Consider the following 14,688-nt stretch of genomic DNA (forward strand, 5'->3'; position numbering starts at 1 on the left):
ACCGAGGTGCACCAAACAATTTTTTTTTTTTATGAGGAACACCAAAGGTCAGGGGGAGAGGGAGGAGGAAAGGGTTGGAAGGAAGTTATTGAGGGGGGGAAAAAGGTAGGGGGAAAGTTACTGAGCAAAAAAAAAAAAAGGTCACTTGCCCTTTAAGGGCGTCCATTTTGAATTCTGTTCTCCGCTGCACACCGCCGACTGCCTCGCGGCGCACCGATGTGCCACAGAACACAGTTTAAGAAACACTGATTTAGGCTATGTCTATACTACAAGGTTTTTGCGCAAAAACCGGCAGAGCGTTCATACCTCAAGCGTGTTTTTGCGCCAAAAAAAAAATACAGTCAATCGACAGGACAAAGGGCTTTTGCCAGTAGAGTTATTCCTCTCCCCACGAGGCAGAACTCCTTTTTGCACAACAGCTCTTGTGCAAAAAGGCAGGTGTGGACGCTTCACAGGGGTTTCTTGTGCAAAAAGAGCCTATCACAAAAAGCACAGGTGCTCCGATGGGCATTCTGTGAATGGCCCTCAGAGCTTTCTCGCGCAAGAGCGTCCATGCAGTGTGCACGCTCCCTTGCGCAAAAGCACATCGCTTTTGTGATGAGCTTTTGAGGTGTGGACGGCCTTTTGCGCAAGACTTTTTTTGCAGAAGATCTCTTCGGCGAAAAGCTTCTTGTGCAAAACCCCTGCAAGGTAGACAAAGCCTCACACACAGAAAGGAGCAATCTATGCTACCCACCGTACGTATCCTCTGACGCACCAGTGATACAATTACTGCCTCCCCTCGTACTTCCCTCCGAAGCAGTCGCTGCCCCCTGCTCTGTTTTCACTCTTGTTGCCTCAAGCTATTTTATCAGGGACTCAGCTGGGTGTCCCTGTGCTGTCCTGGTGGGTGTAGTTACACACTTCTTAGCAGTGCTAGCTGAGACCTGGACTTGCAGGCAAACATCTGCTTTCAACCCGGCCTCTCTTACTCACAACTCTTGCTCACGTTGGGTCAAGCACCGGGCCCAAGTTTTGGGCTCTTTCTTTCTCCGACAGGGCTCTGAACGATGCAGATGCTGCCCCTGTCCTCTTCTGGGGCGGCAGCATGCGGGAGGAAAAAGGTGCAAGATGTTGAAGGATCCAAGCAGTCTGCCCCCTCCCGTCTTGGGGGGCTGGGCGCTGCAGATTTTGTGCCCCACATCTGCAGACCAGAGAGGCCGCACAACAAGCTTTGGCTCTGGTGAGGCCACATCTGGAGTATTGTGTCCAGTTCTGGGCCCCCCACTATAGGAAGGATGTGGACGCATTGGAGAGGGTCCAGCGGAGGGCGACCAAAATGATTCGGGAGCTGGAGCATATGACCTCTGAGGAGAGGCTGAGGGATTTGGGTTTGTTTAGTCTGCAGAAGCGAAGAGTGAGGGGGGATTTGAGAGCAGCCTTCAACTTCCTGAAGGGAGGTTCCAAAGAGGATGGAGAGAGGCTGTTCACAGGGGTGGCAGATGGCAGAACAAGGAGCAATGGGCTCAGGTTACAGCGGGGGAGGTCTAGGTTGGATATTAGGAAAAACTATTTCACTAGGAGGGTGGGGAAGCGCTGGGATGGGTTCCCTAGGGAGGGGGTGGAATCTCCATCCCTAGAGGTGTTTAAGTCCCGGCTTGACAAAGCCCTGGCTGGGTTGATTTAGTTGGGATTGGTCCTGCCTAGGGCAGGGGGCTGGACTTGATGCCTCCTGAGGTCTCTTCCAGTTCTAGGATTCTAAGCTTTTGGCTGGGATGCCTTAAATGGCCTGACTTGTCCATGCCTGCCTCTGCCCTGCCCCTTGTCTCCACAGACAGCAGCCCCCCTGGTGCAGTCTAAATCGGTGTTTCTCAACCAGTGGTACCCTTAGGGGTACTCGGGAGAAGACAGGGGGTACATCAACACAACTGAAATTTGGAGAAAACTGAATTTTGGTTGTAAGTTTGACAGCGCTTTATTATTTTTGTACTTTTTACACCCAAAAATGTCATCGTCCGCCCGGCTACGATTAAGTTGTTTAAACAAATGTGTTTGTTTCAATGGTAGAAAAAATGGTGCGTGTCTGAAAACTGTAGGTACTGGGGGTACTTATAATTTTTTTAAGGGGTACTTTATAAAAAAAGGTTGAGAAACACTGGTCTCGGTAGATCTCATGGGGGGGAGGGGGCAGGTGGCAAGGGGATATGTCAATCAAACCTCTTTTCAGGGGAAAAAAGGCACATTCTGCAAAACCAGACCGGGACGTGAATTCCTGTCCCTTTCGCCAAATTGTTTCAGCTGAAACAGACCCCAAAGCGACAGCTGACAAATCCAACCTGCTGCACTTTCACCATCTTAGCCAATAAAAACGTTTCTAAAAACGGTCAGGCTGTTTCGTTTGACCCGAAACGACCTTTATTTTTTTTTAACGATCTGAAAATGTCGAACAATTGTCTTTTCGACCCAAAAAGGTTTTGCTCCTTGTGTGTTGCTTTTGCTTTGGTTTGGTTTTTCAGCATCGCCGGTAAACCCCAGTCTCGGTGATCAGCCCAGCGCGGATGACAGGCGCTGGCCAGGGAGAAGGCCCGTGGGGGACAGCCAGCTGTAATCATCCTTCTGCCGATCTTCAGTGATGGGCTTGGCTCCTATTACCGGGTGCAGGTTCCTGCCGGCGCCTCAGGAGCCAGAACAGCTGATAACTCAGCTCACTCTCGTTGCTGCTCTTTGCCAAGCGTTTGGGAGCAGGATTTTAAGGCAGTTTACCTCTGCGAGCTGCGGCGCTTTTTGTGTGTGCTGGGGTAGGAACACGCCAACTGCCAAGCTGGATCAGAGCCAGCAGTCCCTCTAATTTTTCCATCTGTGTGTGGAATAAATTTTGTGATGCGCACCAAGGTATGTGCAGATGTGCACCACATGCTGTGGGCGCTGCGAGCGCTCAGCTAGTGAGCTGAGGCTCATCAACCCTGGGAGCCCGTCTCCAACAGTGGCTTGCACCGGGCGCTTCCGAGGAAAGGGAACAAACCCCACAACCTCAACTGCGAAGTTTGGATAAGCAGACGGCATGTTCCTAGATGCCTAGATTCCAAGGCTGGAAGGGAAACCGTGATCTTCTGGTCTGATCACCTGGATACTCCAGGCCAGAGACTTTCCCTGTGGTGATTCCTAAAGCAGATCCGCTAGGAAAACATCCCGCCCTGAATTAAAACTTGCCATGGCTTGAGAATCCTTTCTCCATTCCCCCCCCCCCTCGGTTTAAGTACGCTTACTGATAAAAATGTAACCCCACCCCACAGTCGAGGGGGAGTCTCCCTCCCTGGGGGCGTTAAATCCAGAGGGGGCTGTTTATTAAAGAACATGTTTGGTTCCCTACCCTGTGTTACATGATCCCAGCTGTCCCTTCTGGCTTTGGGATTTGTGACTTACCTTAGGTCTCTCCCCCTGGTCGCTGGGAGAGGTTGGTGTAGGCCCTGGGGCAGGAGAGTTAATTAAAAGCTCTTCCAAGATTGTTCACGTGAACTTTGTGTCACTCTAACTAGTGTAGCTCTCGGGAGGGGGGAGGGATTTAGGGGTGCCACAGCTCCCCGCCTGGTTCCCAGAGTCCCGGCTGCCTCCCACGCACCGGGGTCTCTGCTGCTGGCTCCAGGCCGGAGGTCCCAGTGGCTGGCCCTGTGCATCGCAGGGGCTCTGCTTTGGCCCCACATGCTGGCAGTTCTACAGCCAGCCCCATGTCCCTGCATGCCAGGTCTTTGCTCCCGGCCTCATCTGGGGGAGAGAAATGTCAGCACCCCCCCTCTTTAAAACATTCCCATGCCACTGAGAAGCACCCAGCGTGGGGAGCGGTGGGAGGGGGTGTTTAAGGGCTGGGGCAGGGAGGACTGGCAGCCGGGACGGCCTGCGCCAGTTGCAGACCGTGAGCGGCGCTGGGGAACTGGGCCTCTCGAGGTGAATGGCTCTGCATGCTCGGAGCCACCCGGTCCCCGTTTCCCAGGAAATGACCGTGACGTGGCTCTGGGCCGAGACCGCTGCCTGGGAGAGGGGCAGGGAGACAGAACTGCACTTCGGCCCTGATCCTGGGGTTCTTGAAAATGGAGCCTGGGTCTTGGCTTTATACTTGCTCCCAAAGGCAGCCTGTCCGGCTACCCACCCCCCAGCTATTGCCGTCAGCACTGGCAGCCAGTGGAGAGTGCCCCCTACTGGCTTGCCATGTGCTGCCCTGGGACACTGGGGCCAGCTAGGACTGAGAGGAGAGAGCGCCCCCTACTGGCTCCCTAGTGCTGCCCTAGGGCATTGGGGCCAGCTCGGACTGAGGGGAGAGAGCGCCCCCTACTGTCTCCCATGTGCTGCCCTAGGGCATTGGGGCCAGCTCGGACTGAGAGGAGAGAGCGCCCCCTACTGGCTCCCTAGTGCTGCCCTAAGACATTGGGGCCAGCTCGGACTGAGGGGAGAGAGCGCCCCCTACTGTCTCCCATGTGCTGCCCTAGGGCATTGGGGCCAGCTCGGACTGAGAGGACAGAGCGTCCCCTACTGGCTCCCTAGTGCTGCCCTAAGACATTGGGGCCAGCTCGGACTGAGGGGAGAGAGCGCCCCCTACTGTCTCCCATGTGCTGCCCTAGGGCATTGGGGCCAGCTCGGACTGAGAGGACAGAGCGTCCCCTACTGGCTCCCTAGTGCTGCCCTAGGACATTGGGGCCAGCTCGGACTGAGGGGAGAGAACGCCCCCTACTGGCTCCCTAGTGCTGCCCTAGGGCATTGGGGCCAGCTCGGCCTGAGAGGAGAGAGCACCCCCTATTGTCTCCCATGTGCTGCCCAGGGCATTGGGGCCAGCTCGGACTGAGAGGAGAGAGCGCCCCCTACCGTCTCCCATGTGCTGCCCTAGGGCATTGGGGCCAGCTCGGACTGAGGGGAGAGAGCGCCCCCTACTGGCTCCCTTGAGCATTGGGGCCAGCTCGGACTGAGGGGAGAGAGCGCCCCCTACTGTCTCCCATGTGCTGCCCTAGGGCATTGGGGCCAGCTCAGACTGAGGGGAGAGAGCACCCCCTACTTGCACAGCGCCTGCCGGCACAGTACCCCCTAGGGCCGTATTGAGGTGCTGGGGTTAACTCACTTGGAAAGGCAAGTTAGTTTCTGCCGCCCCTCTCCTGCAGAACCGTGGGGCTTTCCCTTGGCTGCCTCCCCACTGGGGTTGCCAGCTTGGATGGAAGCTGTTCCCGGAGATTTTTTCCCAACAGGTCCTCGTGTCATTTCTTAACACCTCCTCTTGCACTCTCCAGGATCGCTCTCCCTGCCCACCGGAGGGCTGGGGTCCCTTTCAGGAGATCCTGGGGCCGTCTGGGAGGGTTGGCAAGTGTACGCCCCGCTAAGCACTTGCCAACATCACCGTACGACGGATGAGTGAGATCCGAGGGCAGGGCACCGGGGCAAGCGGGCTGCAGCAGCTCACGAGAGCTGGTGTCACAGGATGGACACCATGGGTGGGGCAGGGTGGAGAGCTGGTACCTGGATTGTCCACCCTCGGAAGGGGGTTGGGACACAGGAGCTTTCTGGGTGTCTGGCTGGGAGTCTTGCCCACATGCTCAGGGTTTAGCGGATCGCCATATCTGGGGTCGGGAAGGAATTTTCCTCCAGGGTAGATTGGCAGAGGCCCTGGAGGTTTTTCCCCTTCCTCTGTAGCATGGGGCACAGATCACAGCTGGAGGATTCTCTGCATCTTGGGGCCTTCAAAGTATGTGAAGGCTTCAATATCTGAGATATAGGCGAGAGGATTATTCTAGGAGGGGTGGATGAGATTCTGTGGCCTGCACTGTGCAGGGGGTCAGACTAGATGATCATAATGGTCCCTTCTGACCTTAAAGTCTATGAGCTTGGTGAACAGATGGCCTCTGCTGCAAGCAGAGCCGGGCCAACGGCGGCAGAGAGTTTGGAGTCAAGGCCCTGCGCTGGGCTTGCTGTAAACCCTGGGGACGGATAATATCTTGGCAAAGCAGGAGAGATTCTAAGGCATGACGGGCCTTACTCACCCCCAGCGTATGTACCAATCACCCTAGATCATCACAGAGTAAGGCAGAAGGTCTCAAGTTAATGGTCTCAAGTTACAGTGGGGGAGGTCTAGGTTGGAGATTAGGAAAAACTCTTTCCCTAGGAGGGTGGGGAAGCGCTGGGCTGGGTTCCCTAGGGAGGAGGTGGAATCTCCATCCCTAGAGGTGTTTAAGTCTCGGCTTGACAAAGCCCTGGCTGGGTTGATTGAGTTGGGTTGGTCCTGCCTTGGGCAGGGGACTGCACTCGATGACTCCTGAGGTGTCTTCCGGCCCTAGGATCCTATGATTCTAAGGGATCAATTGGAGGACATAGTCCGATCCCCATTCCCCAGAAGCAGCCCTAGACTAGCTGCCAGCAACCGGCACCTTAGGCAAACCATGCAATCAGCACCCCCACCTCCAAACCCCTCAATGATATTGCACCACCATTCAGTGCCCCATTGCACCTCATTTAACTTGGCGCCCGAGGCGACTGCCTCGTTCACCTATATGGACAGGCTGCCCCTGCCACTGCCAGCCCATATCTTGTGGTGGAGCTAGCACAGCTCCCTTTAGCAAGCACCCTCTGATCCCAGAGGAAAGACACCGGGTGATGGAGCATCCCCTGCCCCACCCCGGGGCATGTTGGGCAGTGATTCCCCCTCCACCCCGTTCCAAACTGGCACCTCCGTTTCCAGCCTGCTTTTGACCAGCCGTCTCCTGGCCGTCTGCCTTCGTCGGCTCAGCTCAAGCCTCCGCCACAGTCAGGTGCTTGTGGCCTGTGCGATCGGGTTCCTTGTGCCAACTCGCCCGGCTGAGTTTGCGCGAGGCAGTTTTGCTGGCCTGGCCTGCGGGGCCGGGAGGCGTGAGCCGCGTACGCTGAATGCACGGCTGGCTGAGCGGATCGACGCATTCACGGGATAAAAATATCCTGCATTGTTCGGCAGCCGCGGCTCCTCCTCCGAACAGCAGCTGCTCCCTGAATAGGGGGCTGGCTGGCTCAGGACCTCGGCAGCGGGATGGGGAGGGGCCCGGGCTGTTGCTGGGAGCGGCGACGGTTTTCATGGCGGCGTGAAGTGAATCTGAGGGGGAGGTTGCCGCAGGACCTTGAAATCTGCCACCACAGCCCTCTGGTCTGGTAGCACCAGCAGAGAGACTGCTCAGGGCGGGGCTGCCAGGCCTTCGGTTTTCGGCCAGATCACGTGGTCAAACAGGGACCCTGGGGAAACCGGGCAGCAGAGTTGACCAGGCCTTTGAAAGTCCAGCCAGCGGTGCAGTGGGGACCAAGGCCTGCCCTGGTTCTGCGTGGCTCCCAGAAGCAGCCGGCATCCAGCACCCAGCACCCAGGTGTGAGGGTGTGTCTGCCCCGCCCCAAGCACCGGCTCTGCAGCTCCCATTTGCTGGAACTGTGGCCAATGGGAGCTGCGAGGATGGTGCCTACAGGTGCAGGCAGCACACAGAGCCCTCTGGCTGTCCCCCACCCCCTCCCGCCAAGCCGGAGAGACATGCCAGCTGCTTCCTGGCCATTCCCTGAGGTACGCGCTGCCTGGAGCCTGCACCCCAAACCCGCTCCCACATCGCAACCTCCCGCCCCAGCTTGGAATCCCCTCCCACTCCCAAACTCCCTCCCAGAGCGCACACTCGGGCCTGCCCCCCAACACCTGTCCCTGCCTCAGCCCTGAGCCCCCTTCCCCAACCTCCTCCTCTCCAGCCCCACCCCCATCCTGGGCCCCAACCTCCTGCCTCATCCCTGAGTCCCTCCCACACTCTAACCCCCTCTGCCCAGCCTGGTGTCCCCTGCTGCAAGTCACCCCCTGCCTCCCTCAGTAAAAGTGAGTGAGTCTGGGGGAGCGATGGAGAGAGGGGGGAATGGAGTGAGTGGAGGCGGGGCTTCACAGAAGGGGCGGGGCATGGGTGTGGCCTCAGGAAAGGGGCAGGCTCAGGATTGGGGTGAGGGGCTTGTGGGCAATGAGAAAGTTGATAGCCCTAGTTAAGGACCAGGTCACGGGTGGTCACGCCTAGTGGTTGGAGACAGCAGGACTTTGTAGGCAGGTGCTGGAGCCAGGGTTGCAGCTAGAGTCAGGAACAAGGAGTCAGGGGTCAGAGCCGAAGCCAGGAATTGGAGCTGGGGGTCAGAACCGCGGTACGTGGCGTCATGATGGGCTAAGGCTGCGTCCCGGGTGCGAGCAGGGCTGGGAACATGGAGGGGCAGGAGCTATCGCAGCTGGGAGCAGCCCGCTGGTGCGGGGGTCTGCTCGTCCCTCACTGTCGGGCTGCTGGGCCAGCCAGATCCCAGCCATGTGCGGTACACAGCTGGGTAAGCAGGCCAGCTGCAGCTCCTTAGCCAGACATAACCCGGAATCCAAGGGGCACGGCGCTGGGCCTGCGCTCTCGCCCTGCAGCCCGGCCGGCCGTATCCAAATCCCAGCGACATCAAAGGCTTTTCCCAGCTGCTGGCTCCGTCCAGGGGCTGAGCCCATTTTCAGGCAGGCAGCCTGGGCTGAGCTCCTGCAGAACGCACCCCAATGTTTCACCCAGTGGCCTTTGCAGGGAGTCCTGCAAGGCGGCCAGTCTGGATCTGGAGCCATGGAGAGACGGAGACACCCCCCCACACACAGGCACACTTCCCTTGGGAGCGTGCTCCTCTGAGTAATCGCCTCTCTCAAAACTGGGCGTCATTTTTCCAGTTTGCACGTGCCGGGCTTTAGCTTCTGGCCGTTGGTTCCCGCGCTGCTTTTCCGTGCTAGTGTACAGATCCCGGGAGGCCCCGGGGTTTGTTCCCCAGGAAGGCTCCGGGACAAAGTAAACAAGTCGCCTTTGAAGCTGCTTGTTGAGTTGAGCTCTGTCACTCCCACGGCCTTTTAAAAGCACAGACACCAGACCTAGATCCCAGCATCCGTCCTACCAATGGGACAGACAGAGGGAGAGTCACCTTCCTGCTCCCCCCCATCTGTTCCGACGTCCAAGCGTCCCCTTAGGCCTTTTTGCCCCCAGCCTCACACTTGGGAGCTCATGATCATTGCTTGTCCTTTTCAGAGGCTCTGCTTTCCAGGTACAGGTCCTAGGGCTCAGACCTCACCTGGAGGATGCCCAGCAAGGACAGATCTGGCTGCTTTTTTTTAACCAGCACTGAACCCTGCTTTGCAGAAGTGACCTGTTTTGTGAGCAGCCCAGGCCAGGGACCAATTATTGATGCCCCAGCTGGGGAATTCAGGGTTGGGAGGCCTGGAGTTTATTTCGGACTCTGCCACTGAGCAGCTGTCCTTGGGCAACTCACTTTACTGCTCTGTCCTCAGTTTCCCTGTCTATAAAATGGGGGTGATGCTAATGGCCTCCTTTGCAAAGGGCTTTGACATCTGCTGGCAAAAAGTGTGATATAAGATCTAAGGGGTGTCATCTGTGTTACGGGGTCCCAGGTCCCAAAGGACAGACCCTGTGCAGAAGGGCTTTCAGTCAAAGACACACAGGAGCTGGGGTAGGCAGTGGAAAGTTTATTTGGCCACATTGCAGTAGCAACATGAAGAGGTAGGGGTACCCTTGCTGCCTGCTACCTGTTCCAAGCTCTTATTAGTTCATTTGAAGGTGTTATTAGTATGCATTTGTATTGTGGTAGCATGTAGGAGCCCTCGGCACTGTACCAGGTGCTGTACATTTTTGTTATTACTAGGTGTATTATGGGAGCACATGGCCCAGGATCCCTTGTGCTAGAAGGCACTTTATATTTTATTGCTATTAGATATATTACGGTAGCACCAAGAGACTGAAGTCAAAGACCAAGATGCTGTTACACTGGCCTGTACATGTTTGTTGCTATTAGGTGGCTTACGGTAGCACCTAGGTGTGCTCCAATCATGAACTAAGCCCCCATTATGCTAGGTGCAGAACGTTTTCCCAGATATTAGGAGTATTATGGTAGTACTTGGGAGCCTCTGTCATGGCCCAGATCCCCATTCTGCTAGCAGGCCCTTTATAATTTATTGCTAATAGGTGTATTGTGGTCGCAGTTAGGTGCTGCAGTCATGGTTTCCTTGTGCTAAGTGCTGTGCATGTTGTTTCTATTGGGTGTATTACGGTAGCACTCTGGGGCTGCCGTCATAAATCAGAGCCCCATTGTGCTAGGTGCTGTACATTTTATTTCTATTAGGTGTATTACGGTAGCACCTAGGGGCTGCAGTTGTGGCCCAGGTCCCCATTCTGCTAGAAGACACTTTATAATTTATTCCTAATAGGTGTATTATGGTAGTAGTTGGGTGCCGCAGTCCTGGCCCTGGGTACCATTGTGCTAGGTGCTGTACATTTTATTTCTATTAGGTGTATTACGGTAGCAACCAGAGGCTGCAGTTGTGGCCCACATCCCCATTCTGCTAGAAGACACTTTATAATTTATTGCTAATAGGTGTATTATGGTAGCAGTTGGATGCTGCAGTCCTGGCCCTGGGTACCATTGTGCTAGGTGCTGTACATTTTATTTCTATTAGGTGTATTACGGTAGCAACCAGGGGCTGCAGTTGTGGCCCAGGTCCCCATTCTGCTAGAAGACACTTTATAATTTATTGCTAATAGGTGTATTACGGTAGTAGTTGGGTGCCGCAGTCCTGGCCCTGGGTACCATTGTGCTAGGTGCTGTACATTTTATTTCTATTAGGTGTATTACGGTAGCACCCAGGGGCTGCAGTCATAGACTGGGGCTTCCCTGTGCGGGGTGCTGGACAGACACACAATGTAACAAAAAGCCCTGGCCCAAGCCGCCATGCGGCTCTTTAAGCACAAGCTCTGATTCTCCGGGAATCGAAGGATCCTGCAGCTGGGGGCGGATAAAGAAGCCGCCCCCCGCACCAATATCATGATTCAGACCAGGAGAGCTGCAGAGTCAGTAACCAGACCTGGTGTGGGATTCATTTTCTAAGCACAAGCTTCCGGCTGCCTCTGCCCATCTCACTGGCCTGCCAGCCTGGTCAGCATCCCAAGGTGTGGCGGGACAGCCGGACAATGTCCAAGAGTCAGACATGTCCACTTCCCGCTTCACAGTGGGGTCAAGGCAGGGAGGAGGGGTGTCGCTGCCCCCGGAGATCTTGTAGGAACACAGGCAGCATGAACTAAGCCCTGCCTCTTTCATGCCAAGTAGAATATACTGCTCAATTATTCAGCAGTGCTGGCTTGAAAAGGAAGGGCTCTGCTTGCGGAGGGGGAGGAAGGAAGCAAGAAGCCTTTTAAAGAGAATCTCTGTTTGGGGAGAGAGCACACTGGGCACACGCACACGTAGACGCGTGTGTAACCCACACACTTACTGTGGTTCACTGACCCATGCAGTGGCTCTTAGACCACAGCAACAGATAAGCCCAAGAGACCTCTACAGCGTGCACTAGGAGGCAACTGGCTTATAGCTCCGAGGCTCCTATACTGAGGTCCCAGGTTCAAATCCACATGGTGGCAGTTACATGTGGTCTCTTCTGGTTGCCTTGAGGGTGGGGCTGGGAGGAGCCAAGCAAACAAACTTTGAAGCCAAAGCCCTGAGTTCCGTGTCAGGGGAGGAAAAGCTCAAAGAGGGAACCTAATCACTTCCCCTTAGAGAAAATCTCCCTTGGTCTTGGTATCTTTTTATTTTCCAAATCTCTGCTCTGCTAGCTCAACTCCCAGATATGGGCTGGATGCGGGAACACCTGCATAAGTGGGAGCTCTCCCGCCCCCACCGTCGATCTAATCGACATCGCTTCAGCGATGCAAATAGCATTGCTGAAGTCGACGTACTTACCGTGGCATCGTCTGTGCGGGACCGTCTTTGTCTAGGCCAGCATCGAGAGTGGCCTGAATTTCTTTTGTCAGAACCCCAGATTTGGCGACACCGAAACGTGGCAAAGGTGGGTCGGTGTCGACAAAGGCACTGTGTTGACAAGTCTTCCAAAAACAAGGGGGAGAAAAAGTTTTGGCTTTTCGGTTCAAAGTGACTTTTTGTTTGGGAATGTCTTTCCAGCGTGCTTGTTTGTGTGTAACTAAGTGTTTTGTTTCAAGTGGAACAGAATGTTTTCTTCGCCCAGAAATGATTTTTTTCTGAACGCCCCGGGAGCTAAAAAGCCCACTATGATCCCTGGGCTTGGGGGGGATCAGTCTGGCACATTCCTTCCAGCAAGTGGAACGTCTCCTTGGAGCGACCCTCCGCTAAACCCTTGTGATTTGTGTTATGGTGGTAGACCTCAGAGGGCACCGCTCCCTGTCCCACGCCTATGTGGATAGAATAAGTTGGGTATCCTTTTGGTGGCAGCTAAAATGTTGCATTGCTCCACCGATTGGTTGGACAGCCGGTGTTTCTTGCCTGTCCTTCCGGCCTCACGACAGCAGCAACGGTGAGAGGGGGAAACTGAGGCACAGAGAAGCAGTGCTGTGATTTCACTGTTGTTCTGTCCTTTGCCTAAGACTACACTGAGCTAGCAGAAGTGCGAGGAATAAAACCCATGCAGCCTGGATTCCCGGTGCCTCTGCTCTACCCACCATTCCTTTCCGAGAGCTGGGATAGAACACAGGAATCCTGCCCCCAGTCTGCACTGCCTTGACACTGGGCCTGCCCTCCTACCATCTCTAACCGCTAGACACCACTCCCTTGTTAGGGCCAGGATTAGAACCCAGGAGCCCTGATATGCCTGCCCCTGCTCTAACCACAAGGCCATGCTACCTCCAAATCTATGCCGTTGTGGAGCTGAGGGGCAGTGCCTGATCAGACAAAGATGGGACATGCCCCAGCTCAGACCTGACGGCGGCTCCACTCTCGTTCTCCTGCCCCAGCCACGGCATGAAACTTGGCATGAATTCTGCATGCAGCGAGAGGGGGCTTTTTAAAGGCAACTCGGAGATTAAGCCGCGCGTTCGCCGGCGGGGCAGCCGTTCCGATCCTTGCGCAGCCGAGGGCAGAAATCGGGGTTGGATCGCGGCCTCGTTAGCTTGCTTCCCCCTGGCTAGGCCGGGCTGTCTGTGCGCTGTGCAGCCAGCGGAGGGAATTAACCCCAGCGCTGCTGGCTGGAATGGAGGGCCATGGAGATGAAGAACGTGCCTTTGGCAAGGGGAGGTGGCCCTGCCTTAACTTCCCAGGGGGCAGCCCGAAGAGCCCAGAGCGCAGGGGGTGGACGGGCTGGTGTCTGGCTCACGCTGCTGGAGGAACGGTTCCAGATGTACTGTCTCGGAGGGGTAACGCCAAGGCCTCACACAAGGGCAGGCTCTCAGTGACTCTGAGCCCTCCTAGGACCCCCTCCTGAGAACCCCCAGCTGGGGGACACTCTGGATCCGAGCCCCACACTCCCTCAACATCCCCTCCCGCAGTCGCCTGTAGCTCCCTCTTCACCAGCGCTGAGTGGTTGTGCAAGCCGGCCGCCCTCCCTTTGGTTCACCAGTGCCAGCCTCCTCCCCCCGCCCCGTGCGTTTCACACTCGCCTTGCACACTGGTGCAAGGAATCATCCTAGGGGCGCGGATACCAGAGTGGGTCGTGCCCCAGCGGTGGCTAGAAATCAGGGCCTGGCTAAGTGCGGGGGCGGTCACCAGGGAAGCGGGGAGGGTGCAAAGGCAGTGAAACCTGCCTGCTCAGAAGGCTGCAGGGCCTGGCGTGGGAGCTGCCCAGAATTAAAAGGCTGGCGCTTGGCAGTGCAGGGCCCTGGAGCTGGCATGTGGCGGGTGGACGTCAGCCAGGCTGTTCTGCTGCAAATAGCTACTGGCCGGACTCTGCTGCCGCCCAGACACCATCGGCAGGGAGGCCACGGGCTGGAAGGGCCACGGAACAAGACCGCCATGGGGGAAGGTGCCCTGCTGCCATGCACCTGTGGCTGGGGTACCCATTTTCCAGGGCTGCCAGCCGCTCCCCTCCTGCCGGCCTCTCTGCTCTGGTGCTCAGAGGTGGTGGCCAGCACAGACAAGACCCCCGGCTCTGGCAGGGCCTGGGCTGTCGGGCGCAAGCCCTGGGCTGAGTTTCGGAGACCTCCGGGAACTGGCCGCGTGCTTGCCTGCCTTCCTGGGCAGCCACAGGTTGGGCAGACATTAGAACTGGCAATGGGGAAACGGGCCGGGCCAGCTCAGAGGGGAGGGCTTTGTGAGTAGGGGAGTGGGACTGAGTGGTTAGAGCAGTGTGGGAAGTGGGTGGGGAGAGCAATGCTGGGTAGGAATGGGGGGGCTGCTATTTAAGGCACTGGGGTTCAGGTGTTGTCTCTGCTACAGCCTCCCTCTGTGGCCTTGGGCCTGTCATAGGAGGGGATATGATTTTCCCAGGTGCCTGACGCCCACCATCAGGGCCAGACTATCATGTGGGCTCCACAACCTAGCATGATGTTTCCAAAAATCTGACCCACAAGTGCTGTTTGCCTCAGTTTCCCCCTCAGTGCAAGAGGGTTTATGCCTCTTCTGTTGCTGCCGGGGGGGGGGGGTTGTGATGGTAGTGTGCAAATACTAGAGGAGCAGGGAGCATATAAAGGCACCTGGAGAGAGCAAGAGGGGTTACTCTGCCAAGCAAGAGGCAGTGTGGGCTAATGGTGAGAGAGGCCTGGCTTAAAAACCAGCAGATCTGCGTTCTGTTCCACTGATCCCGGGCAAGTCACTTCCCTGCTCTGTGCCTCAGTTGTCCTCCCCTTTGTCTATTGCGCCTTTCAGACCATAATGTGAGCTCTTTGGGGCAGAGCCTGTCTGTTGAGGGCGGGGCTCTAGGTGCTACCGTAATACACG

General features: G+C 56.3%; 1 protein-coding gene across 2 annotated transcripts in view; it reads left to right on the plus strand.

Annotated features, from left to right (window-relative positions):
- The window catches only part of NPAS1 (neuronal PAS domain protein 1), a 119,199-nt gene that overhangs the window by 34,721 nt on the left and 69,790 nt on the right, over nucleotides 1-14,688 (plus strand). The window contains exon 1 of one of the 2 annotated variants that reach the window (XM_075915361.2): nucleotides 11,543-11,851. The exons of the other annotated variant lie outside the window; for it this stretch is intronic. The gene's annotated coding sequence lies outside the window, so the exon portion shown is untranslated. Of the gene's footprint in view, nucleotides 1-11,542; nucleotides 11,852-14,688 lie in introns of those variants that run through there. 2 annotated transcript variants of the gene reach the window in all.

The sequence above is a fragment of the Pelodiscus sinensis genome, chromosome 18 (assembly GCF_052426305.1).
Source record: "Pelodiscus sinensis isolate ZL-2025 chromosome 18, ASM5242630v1, whole genome shotgun sequence".
Classification (NCBI taxonomy): domain Eukaryota; kingdom Metazoa; phylum Chordata; order Testudines; family Trionychidae; genus Pelodiscus; species Pelodiscus sinensis.